We start from the raw sequence: 17772 nt of genomic DNA on the forward strand, positions 1-17772 counted from the left end.
GCTTGTTTTACCTCTTGACAGGTTTTTCTTTCCCCTCAGAAGATTAAAGATGAATTTCATGTTTTGATGTGCTCTCTGGGGAACATTTGCCTTGACAGAAGGCAAACCCAAGCCCCCCATGGTCACCATTGTCTTCCTTTCTGATCTTGTCAGGTGGGTGATGACAACAGGACTGTGGAGAGTTGAGCAAGGGAATCTCTGTCATTCAAATTGTTGCATGTTTGATCCCTGCTGTCACTTTTCCATGAATTTCACATGCACAACACGTGTCTCCCCTTGTTACTAATTAGCACTTGGGATTTTTCAGGCTACATGGGATTGCCTCTCTCTTAAATAATTGAAATGTATCTTATTTTGATTTTATGGGGTTTTAGTTGTGGCATTTTGATTCTCAGTATTTTATTTGCATAATAAGAAATTTGAAAGTTGCTTCTTTACCTCGTTCTTTCATTGCTCTCATTCAATGCCATAATTTCTTGTCCTTTGAGTTTCACTGACTTTTTGACACTTACTGTGAACAGATTGCATGTCTTATATTTATCAACTTTCCAAATCATTCTTCATCTTTCTGTCAGCAGTTTTGGGCTGCAGTAGGCTATGGGTGCCACAGAGCACCCATATTTGAAGTCATGTGTGATTCCCTACAAAAGGAGACATGAATATTTGAAAAGGAAAAGCAAGTGTCTGTGGCTTGGAAGTAGACAGTTTTGTTTTGTCACTTTTAAATTATGCAGTGCAAGAGCTTTCATAAATAACTGGTAATGTATAAACATTTACCGTCTGGAGCAAGATTAATTCATACATTTGTTTGAAAGAAAGGTACACGTTGCTCCAAGGGTTTGGATTGTGAAGCGTTTAAGTACTTGCTTATGTCCTGCTGAAGCCAGGGAGATACTGTAAGTACAGATGGAGCCAGCTTTCCCTACCAACTTCTGCTCAGGTGTGATTTGCAAATGAAGTATTTTGGCTGGGGGGAAAGACTTTCTCTGGAAAAGCAAGCAGTGACACATGGCACAATCATTGCTGGCTCCCAGGCGCTGCGTGGGAACGCGCCCGCCGCAACAACGGGGGAATTAACTGATGCTGACAATACAGTGATGGGGCAGGCATGGCACAGCGTGGGGAGAGCTGGTGCTGCCTCCTAGTTCTGTGTGCCCTTTGCTTGAAAATTAAGAAGCAGATGGCTGGTTGGAATTACTCGCTTCCCCTTCCCTCCTCAGGTGCTCATTTTATGCTAACGGCAGCCATCTGCTTAGGACTGTTGACTTGAACCTGTGGAAAATAAATACTGAATAGGTTTCATTCTACTGTAAGTGACTTTTAAGCTTGGAACATCCTGCTGAAGTATTGCCACACTCCTGTTTGAGCCTGTTTCTGCTGTGACACAGGGATGTATATTTAATACCCTAGCAGTGGGGTAGTAAGGACTAGTTCTGAACATCAGTGTGTGATGTTATGTTTTGCTTCTGTCTGGGGGGCGATTCCTGCTCTCTAATGGGTATCTCACTGTGCTGCTTTGTACAGTGCAGCTGGACTCCTCATTATTTACCCTTTTTATTCTAAAATTATCTGCCAGTGCTCCTTCTGCTTGTGCCCAGCTGAAGGCAAGCAGCAGTTTCCTGCAAGCCCCTGCCATACGTGAATGAGGGTACCAAGCTCTATTTTACTTGCAATCTGCTCATTTAAGGAAATACTTTATCATACAATTTTCAGGCTTCAAAGCAAATGCCTCATTATTTCCTTTAGTCCTCCCAGTCTCTGGGGATCCATCTTTCTCTATTTCTCTCTTTACCTTTGTTGCTGTCCTCTTCAGTGGATGCCAAGCTCCTGGTAAAACAGGTCTGACTGATCTTTTTATTGGCACTTTGCTTCCAGCTCTGAAATGCATCAAATTTGTTTTTGAAATCCTACAGCACTGTGGGAACAATGTTATCCTGGTGCTGCACAGCTCTGTGGCCCTTCCTGCTGTGATGTGTGCCCAGGTTTCTGCCCTGCCAGGCTCTGGGCCAGTGGCTGTGCCCCCTATTTCGTGTATGTGGGTGCAGCTTGTGCTCTGAAGGGCAGGTTTTGTCAGGAAGGGAAGCATGAAATGGGATGGCATGAGCAAAATACGTGCAGATGGAAAGAATAAAGCTCAGAGCTTTAGAAACTGGCTCAAAACCTTTTTGAAAATGCAGCCAATTGGGCTAGATGCATCCCAGGTGTAAAACTGTGGACTTGAATTCAGCACTGCTGTAACTCTGGTGCAGTGGCTGTCTGATACACTCAAAAACAATCCTGGAGCAGAAACCATTGTCATGAGGGGCTTACATCTTTGACACCAGCAGACACTGTGGTCTAATGGTTTTTTTGCATGGATGTTGGCATGTATACAAGGAGATCACTCGTGATCTTCCCACACAGAGGGCATAGATTAAATATTGAAAATTTTAGCACTAGATTCTGGCTCAGACAGAAAAATCCCTTTGCCATTACCACACTCCCCCTTGTATTGTAAATGGTGCAGCTTCTCCAAAAGAAGGGCACCTGTGAAATAATGAGCACTGCTGTCCATCAATTCCTAGCAGAAAGTCAGGAGAGATGTGAGTTGCTGCAATCGGCTAAAAACTTTACTGAGGAAAATCGTAACGGGGGTGAAGTACAATAAATAAAAAATGAAAACATAGAATGAAAGGAATACAACTGAAAAGGGGTGAAAAGCAAAATTTGAGTAGAAAAGAGTTTAGTGAAATCATGTTCAAATGGGCTGAGTTTGCAGGTGAAAGGTGCTCTTTATTTATCCATTAGAATTGCATTTTGAGTCTTTTGTCTGCTTCTTTGTGCAGCTCTGCTACCTCTTCTCAGGATTAAGTCTCCCCAAATGAGCATAACTAATCCTTGCTTGCCTACTTAATGCCTGCTCCCTTTTTTCTTAGAGACTCTTTGAGAAAGCTGTGGGCACTGTTGCAATTCTTAATTCAGTCCTTCCAGGCTGGAGGAGGGGAAAAAAAGAAACTGAGCAGCAGCTGGTGATGCAGGAATTTCCTAAGCTTTGCTCTCAGGTCTTCACAGGGCTAGATAATTCACTTTTTTCAGTTTGGGGCTGGAGGTCCTGCAGTTACCTGAGAAGGTGAAGCAATGTTTGCATGAGGCTTGTGAGGTGCTGGGTGATGCTGGCAGTGTTAGTTTGGGATTAGCCACTGCAGCAGGAGTGCTGTGGTGGCAGAGCTGCAGTCAGAGGATGATCTTCTCCAAACCTGGAGCGCTCAAAGTGAAAGCAGCAGAGGAAATGGGCTGCTTTCATGTGTTTATAGCATTTGCAGAACTCAAAACTTCGCCTGTGTCTGTTGCTTCTGTAAAGAACAGGGCAGTGTGCTGTGCACCAGACGCTGTGTGAGCACACGGGGCTGTTTAGGTTTAGGTACCAGGTTGTTCTTTTCTGGCTTTCAAAGTACACCAGTGCTGGCAGTCTGCGATGGAAACTTCTGCTGTGTTTCTCTCACAGCAGACATCAGGTGGTCTGGAAGGCTGGAGGTCCTGGCAGCATTTATGGAGTTTTTCAGCACCGTTTTAAGGTCTTATGATAATTTCAAGTATCCAACTTGAATGTGGTGATTTCAGCTGTCCTCTGAGACCAATTCAGCTTCTTAACGTGACCATTTTTTATGGTTAGAAATTGCCTGCACCAGTAGCAGGTTTTACCAGTCAGTGTGATCAACCTGGAGACCAATGACTTGTTTTTCAAAAAATGACCAAGGTGCTGTTCCCATCCTGTACGCTCCTGGTGCTATATTCCTCTTGTCATCCAAAGAGAGGTTAAAAATGCATGTATTTACTATAGCCATATTCCCCATTAATATGGAATTCAAAACACAATATGATAGGAGTATCAGGCAAAAAAATATACTCCTAAAGGTTCAAATGAATTTAAACAAATTAATAATTTGGAGATTGGAGAAAGGGTTTTGGATGTTCTTGAACCTGGACTGTTTGCTTGATTTCTGCTTTGAAGGAGGGTTTATTTTGTATGGCAAATGCTTCACGGTGTTTGGACATGTGTGATCTGTCAGTTGATCTTCACCTTGAGGAAACAAATATCCAGAAAACCAAATCCTGACAAAGGACTGTGGAATGACACATGTTTTACTGTATCTCTTATTAGCAATGAAAAGTGAACTAACTGCTTGTTCCTCTGGGTCTGCTTCTGCCTTGATGATTTCTTAATATCTTTTGTTTCCCTCAAAGGTTAATCTCCTTTAGCTACCCTGTGATATCTGGCTCCTTTCCACAAGCACCTGCTTTTCTCAGCTGGGTCTTCAGTTAGTGACCTTATAACTCTGTAGACAAACACAATCATTGTTGATCTGTCAAATCCAATATCCCTTTGCTTAAATGTTAGATGGATTTATGTTATTGCTTTGGGAAGCAATAATCCAGAAGGGAATTCATTTTACAGGGAGGTCTTCTGCCTTGCTAAAGGGCTGTTGGTTGAATGAGTCACCTCTCTGACATCATCCCAGTTGGTTTGCTTCTTCATTTGCTCATGCATCGATTTGTTTCTTGAATCAAAGTCTGATCCTCCCATCTGAGATTTGGTTATCCTTGCTTGCAGCCAATGAAAGGCTGTCTCTGACTTAGCAATGCTGGATTTACGTGCCTGAGGCTTCTCTGTGTAATGCCTTTGCACAGACAAGACAGCAGATGAAGGCCAGTTATCATTTGGACCCTGCTGCTTCTTTGGTTGCTTACCATAGCAGTTTTAGAATTCAGGGAAATGAACAGTAGGGACAGCAAATAAGAGTTAACCCAGCCAAAAGCCACAAAACCAAGTGCAACTGGCTTTGCTGGAGGCTTTAGGAGACCACTGTAAATGAATGACTGGGATCTCTGCTGCTCAGACCTCCAGAGCAGTGCCAGAAATGTAGATTAATGGTTGCTGTACTAAACATTATCACATGCTCTTCTTTCTAGGGGTGGAGAGAGTACACTGAGCTTAATGGAATAAAAATCCATTGCAGCAGAGTGACTGAAATGAAGTTTGTTAATGGAGGGACATTTAGTGGTACCTTCTATGGTTGTTTAGCCAGTAAAAAGGCATTTTCCAGCTGGCTTTGTGTCTGGCTTGGCCAGAAGAGGAATAAATATGCACTTGGTTTCCAGGGTTTGTGAGCTCTTACCTGAATAGCTGGGCTGTGTGGGGGCCTCTCTCTGGAAGCAGGATATGTTTGCTTGAGCTGCAGATCTGACAGACCCCTCTTTCCTGAGACATTAATGTCACTTTTGGCACCTCCACTGCTCAATCGTTTCAGCAGCAACATTCACTGTTTCCTTTAAAACATGCACTTTTAACATTTAGCTGAGTAAAAACATCTTAATGTGACTAAGAGCTGTTTTTTGCTGACCATGCATTCAGCTCAGACAATTGTTTCCCCTTCTGACCAGAGAAAATATCTGTAAATAAATCAAAATCAGCACTTTAAGCACGGGCTGTTCCTTTCATGGGTATCCATGTGGAGACCAGCCAGCCCAGTGGAGCCCAGCTCCATAATGGAGCTGCTACTCAAGGCAGGAATATAAATATTAACAAATTCAGAAAGGCTCCTCAGAGTGATAGATAACCAAAAGTAGCTTGAGGTGAGGTTACTTCATTTTACTACAGACTTGTGAAAAGACACACGGACCCAAGTAAACTGCTGAGCTAATTATTTTTCAGAAGTGTTAACAACTTTGGTTTGTCTACTAAAACCTCACAGTGACGTCTCTATATATAACTATTTATTTGTCATGTTTGTTTGCACAAGCCCTATCTGTTCATATATTATGTGCCCTGATTTAGCCCACGCAGGATGTGATGCAGTTTCTTGGAGCTGGTATAAAAGCAAATGTGTGCATTTATCTCATTAGAAGCTGATCTATTATTTCATGATGTGTATTTGCTTGAAGAGGCCAGAAGGAGGATGCATGCTGAGTGCTTTGTACTCTCTGGTGCTGAAGGCAGCTGCACTTGTGCATTTGAAAATCTCCTTTATTTGCAGCTGTGAGCGCAGCAATGAAGGACGTGGGCGCCTCTGCATTATGAATATTCAGAATAAATGTCAAATCACTCAATGCATTTGCTCTTCCTTTTCTAGTTTTTTGCTTCATCTCTTCCTCATGTGCCCAAGAAAAGGGAAATTGTTGAAAGCCACTCTACCTAAATGCAAATTATTCTAAATATCCCATGGCCATTTAGCTGTCCTTTCTTTTGTGTGCTTTGGGTATAAAAGACAGATCCCATTGCAAAATGGTTCTATGGGAAGTCTTTGCCTGTGGGGAGAAGGAAATAATGGCTTTTTTCTCCATAGGACTCCAAAGTTTCTCAGAATATTTTTATTCTGATGCTCTCTGTGCACTTTCTTCCTTGAGGTTGTTTAGAAGCTCTAAGCAAATTTATGATGTGGTTTTTGGTCGGGGTCATTTTAAAGGGATTATTTTGCCTCCTCTGACCTGATTAGAAAGGTAACATTATTGCAGTCATCTGTTAGCAATGGGACTCTTTATGGATTACACAGAGCAGGGGCATGAATTGACCTGGAAAACAATTTGTTGTGAGCCCCCAAAGGAATGTTAAAATTTCAGTAGTAAAAGATTGTTCTTTGCTCACCTCTGCAAGTTGTGAGTCATTAGGGATAAGCTCATTTTGTAGGGAGTGTTTTCTGTGGTTAAAAATTCATCCTGCTAAATATTGCAAGAGAAAATACATTGATAAACTTGGAGCATCCAGTAGTCACAAGTACTCAACTTTTTCCAACTTTATAGCAAATGAATACCACAGGGGCTATGATGAATTTTCCCTCTCTTTTTTCCTTTTCCAGCCTGTCATGAATGGCTGGGCAGCTGGAACTCCTGAAGTATCTGTGTTAAGAGCAGCAGACCTTGGAGAAGGAGCTAAGGTTTTGTGAGGGCTCAGAAAGAAGCTGTGTGCTGAGCAATAGCAACTGGTCTTTGCCTTGGAAAAGGCTTAACACGTTTTTGCAGAAGATGGCTTTGGTTTTATTTTTTTATCTGGAAGGACAAAGCAGCTGTCTCAGCACAGTGGGGACCTCCTTGTCTCAGCCTCAGTTACCCCCAGCATATCCTTGTGCCTGTCCTGATGGCTTGGACCAGGTGCAGCCCCAAAGGCAGGGAGCCTTTCTATCTTGGTGACAAAATACAGGTTTAGATTGACATAAAAAAATGCAGCAAGTGGCATTTATTCCTTTATATTCTGTTTGCTGGCAACAGAGCCACATGCACATCACCAGTGGCACTTTCAATGTCTGCTGTGTTTTGAGTACAGATGTTTGCTGAGGTATCCTCCTCTGTCAGATGCTAGTTAAAAAAGTCTTACCATTAAAAATATAAGCCATGAAATGATGTTTCCAATATTAAATAATACTCCAGAATTGTTCCTCTAACTGAATTTTTTAAAAGAATCTATGTGGATGGTGAAATGAGTTTTGAGGGTGATTAATGTGGTACTGTGGAAAGAGCTGAAGTAAAGTTTGTATTTCTGCATGCTGCAGTACTGTAGAGATATTAGAGAAATAAATAAAACCAGTGGTGGTCAGTATAATTGGGAGGAAGATAAAAAATGGAGCTGTTTGGAAAAGTTTGAAAATTATATTTTTCCTGCTAAAAACGAGGCAGCTGCTGAATGGAATGAGGGGCTAAAAAGCAAGATTTTAAGGGATTGAAAAAAACTCAAGAACTGCATGGAGTAAGGTGATTTCTAAAGCTGGTGACACCTGCCTGTTGACTGGTGCAGGAAAGATGAGCATCCTGAGATTCCCTAAGAACCAGGAATGGTGGGATGTTGATTCACCTCTTCCACTGTTAGGAAGGGCTGTATTTATATGTAAGCCAAGAACTTCCTCTCTGTGCAGGCAGCTGCTTCTCTTGGAAGGATGAGGGTTGGGATCAGGACAGAGTTTAATTCAGAGCAACTTTGGAGCAAGGCACCAAACCTCCAAGCCCTCATGGATGGAAAAGGACTGGAGAGAAAGGAAAACGGAACAACAGCTTTTTTGTGGGTGAATTTTCCCTGTTCCTGACCCACAGAAACCATCCCTGCTGTAAGTTACAATAACTTACAGTTAATAATCCCTATAAATGACCCTGACCTAAACCTACATCATAAATCTACTTAGAGCTTCTAAACAACCTCAAGGAAGAAAGTGCACAGAGAGCATCAGAATAAAAATATTCTGAGAAACTTTGGAATCCTATGGAGGAAAAAGCCATGATTTCCTTCTCCCCACAGGCAAAGACTTCCCATAGAACCATTTTGCAATGGGATCTGTCTTTTATACCCAAAGCACACAAAAGAAAGGACAGCTAAGTGGCCATGGGATATTTCTAAGAATTTGCATTTTAGGTATAGAGTGGCTTTCAACAATTTCCTTTTTACGCGTGTTTCCAATTTCTGCTCCTGAAACTGGTAGTTATCTATTTGGAAGAACACTTTCTGTGGGTATGAAGTCAGATTTTGCTTCCACAAGGAGGGAATTATTTCAAAGGTCAAACATAGGCTTGTCTTGTGTGCAGCCTCACTGAGTGAGTGAGGTCCACTCAGCCCCATGGCAGCAGCAGGCACAGCCTCCCTGCTACACCTCCTTTTTGGGCCATGGGATGTCCTGAGAATCACAGCTTTTATTTCAAATTCCCTGTGTTTTGATTTTAGTTAGTTGAAATATAAATTAGAGTTAGCAGAATACCTCTGACTTAGATTTTTGCCCTCTCATTTATGCTCCAGGCATTCTGCTTTAGGCAGCAGCTAAAATGGGATCCAAACTAAGAAAAAGCCCACAGGTCCTGACTCAAAACGCTGTTTCATGTTTAAAGGGAGAGGTTGAGTTATCAACACTTTGTAGTGATGCCTACTCAGTGGGGATGGTCCATTGAAACTTGCAGTGTGTTTGGATCCTGCTCTGTAGCCACAAAGAAAGCAAAAGGATTGAGGTCCAATTTGAACTGAACGAGTGAATTTGTGCAATGCATAGTAAATTGTACCTGGAGACTTGAAAAGACCTGATTCCTCTTTTTTTTTTTTTTTTTTTTTTTTTTTTTTTTTTTTTTTTTTTTTTTTTTGTACATGACTTCAAAAACACAGCAGGACTCATCTAGAAAAATTTAAGTTTAGAGTTTTTTACATTCAGTTGGAGCTTTGCATACATAAGCATTTTTGTATAGTTTGGGGCTTCTGCAGTCTTTAGAAGTTCCAGAAGTGTGTAACAATTTCCTAGTGAAAGGCTGCTGCTCTCCAGTGCTGCCCTGGCCCTACACCTGCTCCCACACGGAATTTACAAACCTTGGTGCACGCAGGGATATCTCAGTTTTACTTGCTCTGCCTCTGCTGTTTTTACAGTCATAGCATTCAGGACATAATTTTCTGATTCCATCCAATTTGCATTGCTGCTGTCTCTTTTTACAGCTATCTATTTCCAGCTATGCCTGCTCGCTGCATTAGCCTGTAAATGCAGACATCAACCTCTGGAACTTCCCAGACATTGATTTTATGGGACTTAACTGGAAATAAAATGATACCAATAAAGTCTATTTCTTACTTTGCCTTGACAAACTGCAGGAACACTCTGCCATGTATCTTATGAAGGGTTCTCCTTTAGTCTGTGAGTGGTCCCATTTTCCTGGGGAAAAGGGAAGAGGGGAATGCTGCTCGTGGTGTGTGGCTAGAGCAGAATCTGTAGCCCTGTAAATAAGGGGCTATTGCTCTCAATTGGAGTCATAAACTCCTCCACTTTTTTTTTTTTTTTTTTCCAATTACCAGTAGTTGCCATCATTTTAAAGGTGGAAGCAGAGCTCTAGGTGAACAAAACTTTTAAAAATGAGAGAGAAGGGTTTTTCCCTGATTCTTATTTCTAGTGGGAGAGGAGGGGATGAAAAAGGATCTGCATCCGGCGCCGCTGAGCGTAGGAGGGCTCTGACCTTGGTGTTTGAACTGAGGAGTCCCTGGAAGATCTGCAGGAATTAGTTACACAGGAAATAGGGGAGAGAGGATGTGAAAGATACTGCCTCAGGAGAATGAATCTTGTGACTATGAGCAAGTGGAAACCTTTCCTTTTAATGGGGAATTCAGGAATCTGAGGACAACGTGGCAGGGAGGTAAATGCTGGCATTCACTTCAGAAAGTGAATGATGCTGGGAGAGCTTATAGAGAAAGGGATAGGTTTGAGTAGAGGGCACAGCACAGGAAAACCAGACTGACTTTGGCACTCAAAACCTTCTTCAAGAAAAGCCCTTTCTAATAAAACCTCTTTCATCATATAAAACTCTTTACTCCTATGCTAATTATGCACCTTTCTTTTATGCTACTTTCTTTCCTTTATCTCAGACCAAAGGTTATTTCCTCCCTTCTGTTCCAGATATCATCAAAATACATCTATTTGTCCTTGAGAAACAGTATTGTTGTCATTAATAAAGCAGTAGCTGTGTTCACAGGGTAATGCAATATCAGAAATGCTCCAGTTTGCTGAGCTAAAGAAATGTGATATATAGGAAAACAGTAAAAGTATGGTGACATAGTTTTAGAGAAAAAGCATAATGAGAGGTTGGGGATTATTTGTTTATTTTTTTTTATTTTTTTGATTTTTTTTTATTGATTGGGTTTTTTTTTCCTTGTAATATTTCCTACTTTATCTTTGCACTTGAATATTTATTTTTTGCTAATGCCATTTTCCATTAAGAAATTCAAGATCAGATGCTGTTAAGATTGTTGCTTCCTCAAAAACGTGGAGGTAGTTGAACCAGTGTAGTTATGAATAACAATATTTTGATGTGGTGGAACCCTTTAGTTCTGTGTTTAGTGGACGGACGCCATTGCTCTCAGGTACACTTTTATCCTTGTGCCTGGTAAACTGGGCTCATGGTGAATTCTCCTACCAGGTTCCTTTCTAACACAGTCAGATGTGAACAAAAAAATCGAGATGACAGCTTTGGGACTCTTTCAAGAATCCTTTAATATTGATGGGAATTCCTTCTGCAGTGGTGACAAGTGCTACCTTGCCTGATTTAAACCCTGGGGTGGAGCATCGTGTTCCCAGCCTGGATTTCAGAGCTGATGCAGGTGCTGGCCCACAGCTGGGGCACGTGCCTGTGGTTTCTGAGCCCACCTGGCAGAGCCCAGCCCCAGCTCCACAGCAGAGTCCATTGCTACACAATTCCTGCCTTGTGCCTGCTCCCTGATGTCTGAGCTGGTTTCCCTTTAAAGCTTGGTTTTGAAATCTGCTCACTTGAAATGTAAGATGTAGACCCAAAATCAATCCTGCTGTAGTGCCTTTCTAATCAGCTGGCCTCTGGCTTGCATTTTGCAATAGCCTGCAGGGATTTGTGCAGCAGGGCTCTGAGTGGGCTTGCGTCTTTCAGCAGAGAACAGGTACACAGAGGGGAGAGCACCTGCTGATTAATCTCCAATGTCCTTCCCAAAACTGGCTCCCTCCATCACCTCTCTTGTGGCTGCCACCAAGTACATGAAAATTGTCTCATTAGACACATGGGAAGGTCTGTGCAAGGAGCCCACTGAATTCATCTTTGCAGCAGGACAATGAAATAAGTGATATTATCAACATCTGAACTATTTACATCCTACTGCTCCATCATTTCAGGGTACTGGATTTGGCTAAATAGTCCAATTCTAAGTGCACACAGGCATATTGCCAGTGGAGAGAGGGAAGCTGAAGTGTTGAGAATCCTCTTTTCTGAAAGTCTCATGAAAAATGATAATTTTAAACTGCTATCTAAAATTTAGATCCTGTGGTGGCCCACTATGATCAAAGTGTTCCTAATATCAGAGATTAGCCCTTAGTTACCTATTTAGGTGATCCCTGCACTTTCTAAAGAGGAGGATTCCTAGCCAGGAACATGATCCCGTTCCTTTCATGGATCTGCCTCATCAGCTCCCACAAGAACTAAATTTCTTTCTCTGTTTGTACTGGGTAAAAGTCCTGAGCACGTTTGCATGGTGCACAAAAATGACAAGGCTTTAAGCCACGCAGGTTATTAAAGTCAGCTGCAAATCTGCTGCCTTCAGAACAACTTTTTCAGTGGATATAAGACCCCTCTGCAGCTACTGCAGGTGCATCCACTGGCAACAGAAGTGTGAAACTATTCTGAATTGTTCTCTGTGTTTCAGTGTAGGGCTTTCCTTTCCTGTCCCCTCAGTCAGTGGTCCAGTGCCTCCTGAAGCACCTGCGAAGTGGCAGGTGAAAGGAAAAGATCAAGAATATACAAATACTTTTGTCTTCACTTGATCTGTTTCCAGTCTTGTCACAGCCCTGCTCTACAGTCAATGTTTATGTAGAAACTCCTCATCCTTCAACTTTGGTGCCAGTACCTGAGGAACCAGCTGGGATCAGAAGGGCTTTAAGTGGCTGGCTTTACATCAAGAAAGAGAGAGATACTTTTATCATCAACAGTACTCTGGCAGTTAGCTGGTTCTACACACTCCCAGGCTGGTCCCCATTATTCTCCCAGCCCCCTCCATCCCCACCCTCCCCAGTATAAAGGAGAAAGCCAGGGAAGCTGAAATATCCTAATTTTCCAGATTCCAGTGCTCCCAAGCCTCCCAGGGAGCTGCAGACAGATCTGATCCCTGCTGCTTTTGGCTGCCCGTTGGCTTGTGGAGGCTGAGCCAGGAGGTGGCTGCTTCCCCTGGAGCAACAGCGCCTTCCAGACTGGCCCATGAACACGGGAGCTGCCTCAGACCCCCGAGCTAGCAAGGAACAGAAATAGTGAAAAACCCATGTTGGTATGCCAAGAACTGGCCAGGCCACTGGGGCACACATTGGCAGAGCTGCAAAGCAGAGAATGGAGTTTGAAGTGCTTGCAGTTATTTACAAAAATCACATTGTTTTACAGAATAAATTACTTCATGGTGCTTTAATATACAAAAGAAGGCAGGGGACAGGTCCTCAGCTGCCTTCCCTGAGACATCCTGACCATAGTCCAGTTCTCCTGCAGGGTTCTGAATAGCAAACCAGGCATGGGTGAGGAGGAAAAGGAAGAATATCCATTAAGGAAACAGATTCAAAGACACTTTCTTCTTCTCCAATTTTAAATGGCAATGCTTTCCACAGATTTTCTCATTCTTTGATTCTAGAATGTGATTTCAAAGATAAATGAAATGTCCTTGGTGTCACCCTCTCTTTTGATTGAGCAGGCCCATCTAAGGCTGAGGTCTACCAGTTCTGCCTGCAAACTTTTAGTGCAGTTTGAAATCACACCCTTTCCAAGTCTGTCAAAACCACTTTTAGAGAGAAGGGGTAAAAATCGCTTTGCAGCTGGTTTTAATGTGTTTCTGAGCCATAGATCTGATACATAATTTCTTATTAATATACAATCCCAGCAATTCTCCCCCAGCATAACTCAAATCTTTTTTCTCCCATGAGACATGCTTTTGGTACTAACCCACAGCATTAAAATCTCCTGTCCTGTGGCATTTTCTACCCATTGCTCTTTTGTTACCATATGCATGTGTCTGATTGACAGAATTACTAATCCATTATAATCATATTTTCATAATTAGTCCCACTGAGCCTTCGATGCCTGCACACAAGCATAGGTAAACTACAGCCTGCCACAATATGTTTTTACTTACTGACAGCTCAGTGTGAAGGAAATGTCTGTCTAGTTCCTGCCACAGTTATTACAGATGCCTTTAGTTTTTCCTTTCACTCTTTCTCTTTTTTAAATTTCCAAGTCTCTGTTGAGGTAGACTCTTTGTTGATTACAGAAATCACAATTATCAGCTTCTAATCTTTAAGAATATCAGGAAATACTGGAACTTTAAAGTCAGCTTTGAATAAAAACACATGGAAATGCACCAATTATTCACCAGACAAAGCCTGAGCAGACATAGATGCCAATAACTGTTTGCCTAATGGAGGAAAAGTTGCCAAAGCTTTCAGATTTGTCTTTTTGCATCTTTCACATCTTGGAGTTATGGCTGTGCTCTACATGACTTGAGGTCTTGTGGCCATCCAGCCTTTTTCAGTCTTGGATGACTTTGAAGCATCAGCTCGTTGCCTGACACCTCATTCCAGGTTTGGTTCTGCCAGTGGCCATGGATGAGTCTCTGGGAAGAAAGGGCATGGGGAGAGCTCAGCAGAATCCCTCTGAAAGGCTCTTGAGCAGCAAACACTGTCCCACCCCCTCTCCCTGGACCTCCTGCCATTCCCTGCTGCTTGCCCCACTCCTCCAGACATTGCAACCGCTCGGGACTACTCTGTGACTTCACTGTTGGTTTCAACAAGTCTCTGAAATTTACTTTATTTCTAACAAGATTAGAGTAAATCTTGGATACATTTGAAGTATTATCTTCTAATTTAAAAGAGAGAACAAAAAGTATTTAGGAACACCCAAACGATATCATAATTAAAAAAAAACTGTTAAAACTAATGGCTTGGGTTGGTCATAACTGTAATTATTTAAAATATTCTAGCAATCACTTAAACAAAAGGTTTGAAAAAGTTCATCTCATTTCAGTCTGCCCTGATGTTTCTACACTGTGTACCAAACCTTTTCCCCAACAACTCCAGAGTTTCATTAAAGCAGAGCACCTTATCTGCCTTGTGAGTTCTTGATTAGGATGGAGGGCTGCAATCCCCAGGCAGCGAGAAGTGAGACATCCCATGCATTCTCTGATAGAAAGATAAATCACTGCTGCAGGGATTGTCAGGAGTTACCTGACTGCAGAAGCTGAGGTCCAGAGGGGAACAGCCAGGACTTTACATGTGAAAATCAGCCACCTTCTTAATTACTGCAATCATTAATCATCTGCGTGTGTCATACGCTCTGTTCTCATCACACGGTGGATGGGTCCTATGGCAGCAAAGGTAACTTAGGAGACTCTGTCTGGCTCTGTGTTTTGAAGAAGAGGGGGAAACAACCTGCACAGCTGCAGCTGGGAGAGAGGAGTAAGAGAAAGATTTGACCCATGATCCTTTCATTTTATTTTCTGTCCCCTGTCCAGCTGAGGAAGGGAGTGATCGAGCAGCTTTGATGGGCACCAGGAGTTCAGCCCATCACACTTCTACAATTTTATTGCTTAACTAGTATGCTTTATGAGGGTGGCCTTAGGGTCTAAGGGGAACAGAAGTTCCTCTGGGCTGTGCCTGGCCAGCACCTTGTCCGTGTATCAGGACACATGGAACACACAAGCAAAAATAAAATTTCCCTCTCCAGCACTTTGTGGCTGCAGCACACCCAGAAGTGTTTGGGCTGATGATCTGGTAATACAGCTTTTTGTATGCTGGGAGCTTCAGCTGTAACACTGTGAGAGATTTTAGAAGTAAAAGGTCTTCTGGCTCTGATCTCAGGAGCCATATGCCTGTTGTATGGCTTTCTGTGCCTTTATGATCTGGTTTTTGCCTTTTGGCCTCACTGTGACACAGGGGTTGAGTTTGCAGTCCCCAAAGGTCTCTACAACAGATTGTGTGGCCTGCCAGCCCCACAGTTACCAGTCTTTGTTCTGGTACCTATTTGAAATATATTTCTTATGCCCAGTACAGACTGGCTGGCATAGTTTTTAATTTAACTTTCAAAAAGAGCAAGCAACAGTGGATATTTCTGTATCTCTAGACACTCTTGAAAACTGTGAGGGAATGGAATGGAATGGAATGGAATGGAATGGAATGGAATGGAATGGAATGGAGAGCTTTGGCTTTTTGGCTTGGGCTGTCTTGCAGTTGCAAAGAAGATGTCTTGACTATGAGAAGGTTAGGATTTACATAAGCTGTGGCAGGGTCTTCTCTGATCTGATCTCATTACTGCAGGAGGTGGGCTGATGCTCTCCAGGGGTAGTACATGGCCAAGAAATGTAAAAAGGTACTGAAGCAGTAGGAAAGCAGCATCCTGGCTTTTCTAGCAGAAGTCATAGGTGAGTGTTGGTTAACTAAGCCTGTGGTGGTGTTTGATGGAAAATTCAGGCCTTGCAGTCTTTCATGAATAAATTCATTAGCAAACCCTTTAAAAAGGTCTAACTCAATTTTCCTTTCCATTACCCCCAAAACAGATTCTAGCAGAGAGCCAGTTAAGAGGAACAAGGAGGGCAGAACCTGATCAGAACGTGCCAGTATCTTTTCTCCCTGCCTGATGGGAGGTGAGGCTGTGCACAGGACAGGAGATGATTGTGTCCTGCTCTCTCTGTACCTGCAGACCCAGAGCACAGGGAAGGGCTGCTCAGGGAGCAGCTTCTGCCCTGGTTCTCTCTCCAACCCTATGTGAGGATGTGAAGTAAGGCTGGGAGTGAAGGTGTGAGCTGATAGATCTGTTTCTGCTCTCTCCTTGTTAGCATCAAATATTTTAGCAGTAATAATGTTTGGGAGAAAAGAACCAGTATGTTTTCATATTATTAATTGGCATAGAACTCCAAGCAGAGTAGGAAACCAACTTATCTTCAGTGCCTGGAGTCAGCACTCCCTTATCTGTATAGATACAGATACAGAGCAGAGAATTCTCCATGAAGAAAAATGTGGACACATTGTTTGGCATATAAAGCATTTCCATGGGCTGTGTGGGCATGCAGGGGTGGGCATTCCTCTCTCTGGCCCCAGGGCTGTGGCAGCAAATCTTCCCACCTGCTGTGGGGAAGCCATGGATGGCTGATCTTTCGAGGAGAGTTCAGCTCAGGGTTATATCAGGAGGTCTGTTAGGTACTGAATAATGTAACCTGGCAGCAGGGTTTCAGTCAGTGACACAAATGTGACATTTGCCTGCATCATGTCTTTTTTCATCCTCTTCCCTTAGATCAAGGAGGCTTAAAATCTCTCTGGTGTTTTGGATGACTGGTCATCTGTGGAAAGGGGACCAGTTGAAGGTGAAATGGCTGAGACAGTTGCATCAAACCATCCTCAGAGAAACAAACAGATCCCAAATGTGAGCATGGTCCCTTCCCCAACAACTCGTATGTGATGTGCAGTCACAAAGTGAAACATTCCAGGAAATAAAGGCAACAGGCATGACTCACACTGATAATGGTTTGAGGACTTTGAGGAACACCTGCCTGGCATGGCCATATGGTTCTCTGTGAAAATGCTCGGGGTTACTATAGACTTCACAGAGTTAGGTCTGCAACCTCAAATGCCACAGGGGAAATAACTCTTATTCTTGGTGAGCTTGCCATGTAACATATTGGTGAGGCTAGTAAATAAGAGGTTGAGACGTAGCTCAGGAAGGGGAAGAGGTACAGCCAAAATACCTTTAGCATGTATAATTTATGCATAAATAAATTCAATGCTTGGCAGTCCCTCAGAGAATTTTGGGTACTTTATAAATCTTGACTTAAGTAATATAGGCAAATAATACTTCTGTACCAGAGGCAATGAAACTTAGTTCTTGGTAAAATTAGATTAGCATCAGGATTTTGCATAATTCAGCTCATCACCTTTTGGTGAAATTTCAGGGCAAGTAGATTTCTCAGTCCTGTCTTCAGGGCAGATGGCCTTGATGTCTCCTAGGGAGGTCCTGCTGAGGTCCACCTCAGAATCCATCCCATCTTTCGTCTTCTGCAGAGAAAGAAAAAGGGATTGCCAACCTGGGAACTAATGGGAGTTTGGTTCTCACAAATCCTTAACTCGCAGCCCTGAGGCAGCCTACCCCATCTTTCAGCCTCAAGAGACATCCCTTGAAGTCTTTTCCCTTCTTTAAGCACTGTAAATTCCTTCTTTCTACAAGTCTCCTAGCAGGACTGATGCCCTAACACTTTTCATAGAAAGTAAATCTAGATGCTAATAGATGTGAAAGGAAGAATTTATGAAGAAG

General features: G+C 42.6%; 1 long non-coding RNA gene across 2 annotated transcripts; it reads left to right on the forward strand.

Moving 5' to 3' along the window:
• The first annotated feature begins 15427 nt into the window (after positions 1 to 15427).
• LOC128814984 (uncharacterized) lies at positions 15428 to 16979 on the forward strand. Of its 2 annotated transcripts, XR_008439530.1 has the most exons (4): positions 15428 to 15484; positions 15786 to 15889; positions 16025 to 16111; positions 16759 to 16979. It is a non-coding gene; the product is annotated as an uncharacterized LOC128814984 (long non-coding RNA). The 2 variants fall into 2 exon arrangements; XR_008439529.1 differs by lacking the exon at positions 15428 to 15484 and having other exon boundaries at positions 15592 to 15889.
• The last annotated feature ends 793 nt before the right edge of the window (positions 16980 to 17772 follow it).

Source organism: Vidua macroura, chromosome 15 (genome assembly GCF_024509145.1).
Source record: "Vidua macroura isolate BioBank_ID:100142 chromosome 15, ASM2450914v1, whole genome shotgun sequence".
In the NCBI taxonomy this organism is placed as follows: Eukaryota; Metazoa; Chordata; class Aves; order Passeriformes; family Viduidae; genus Vidua; species Vidua macroura.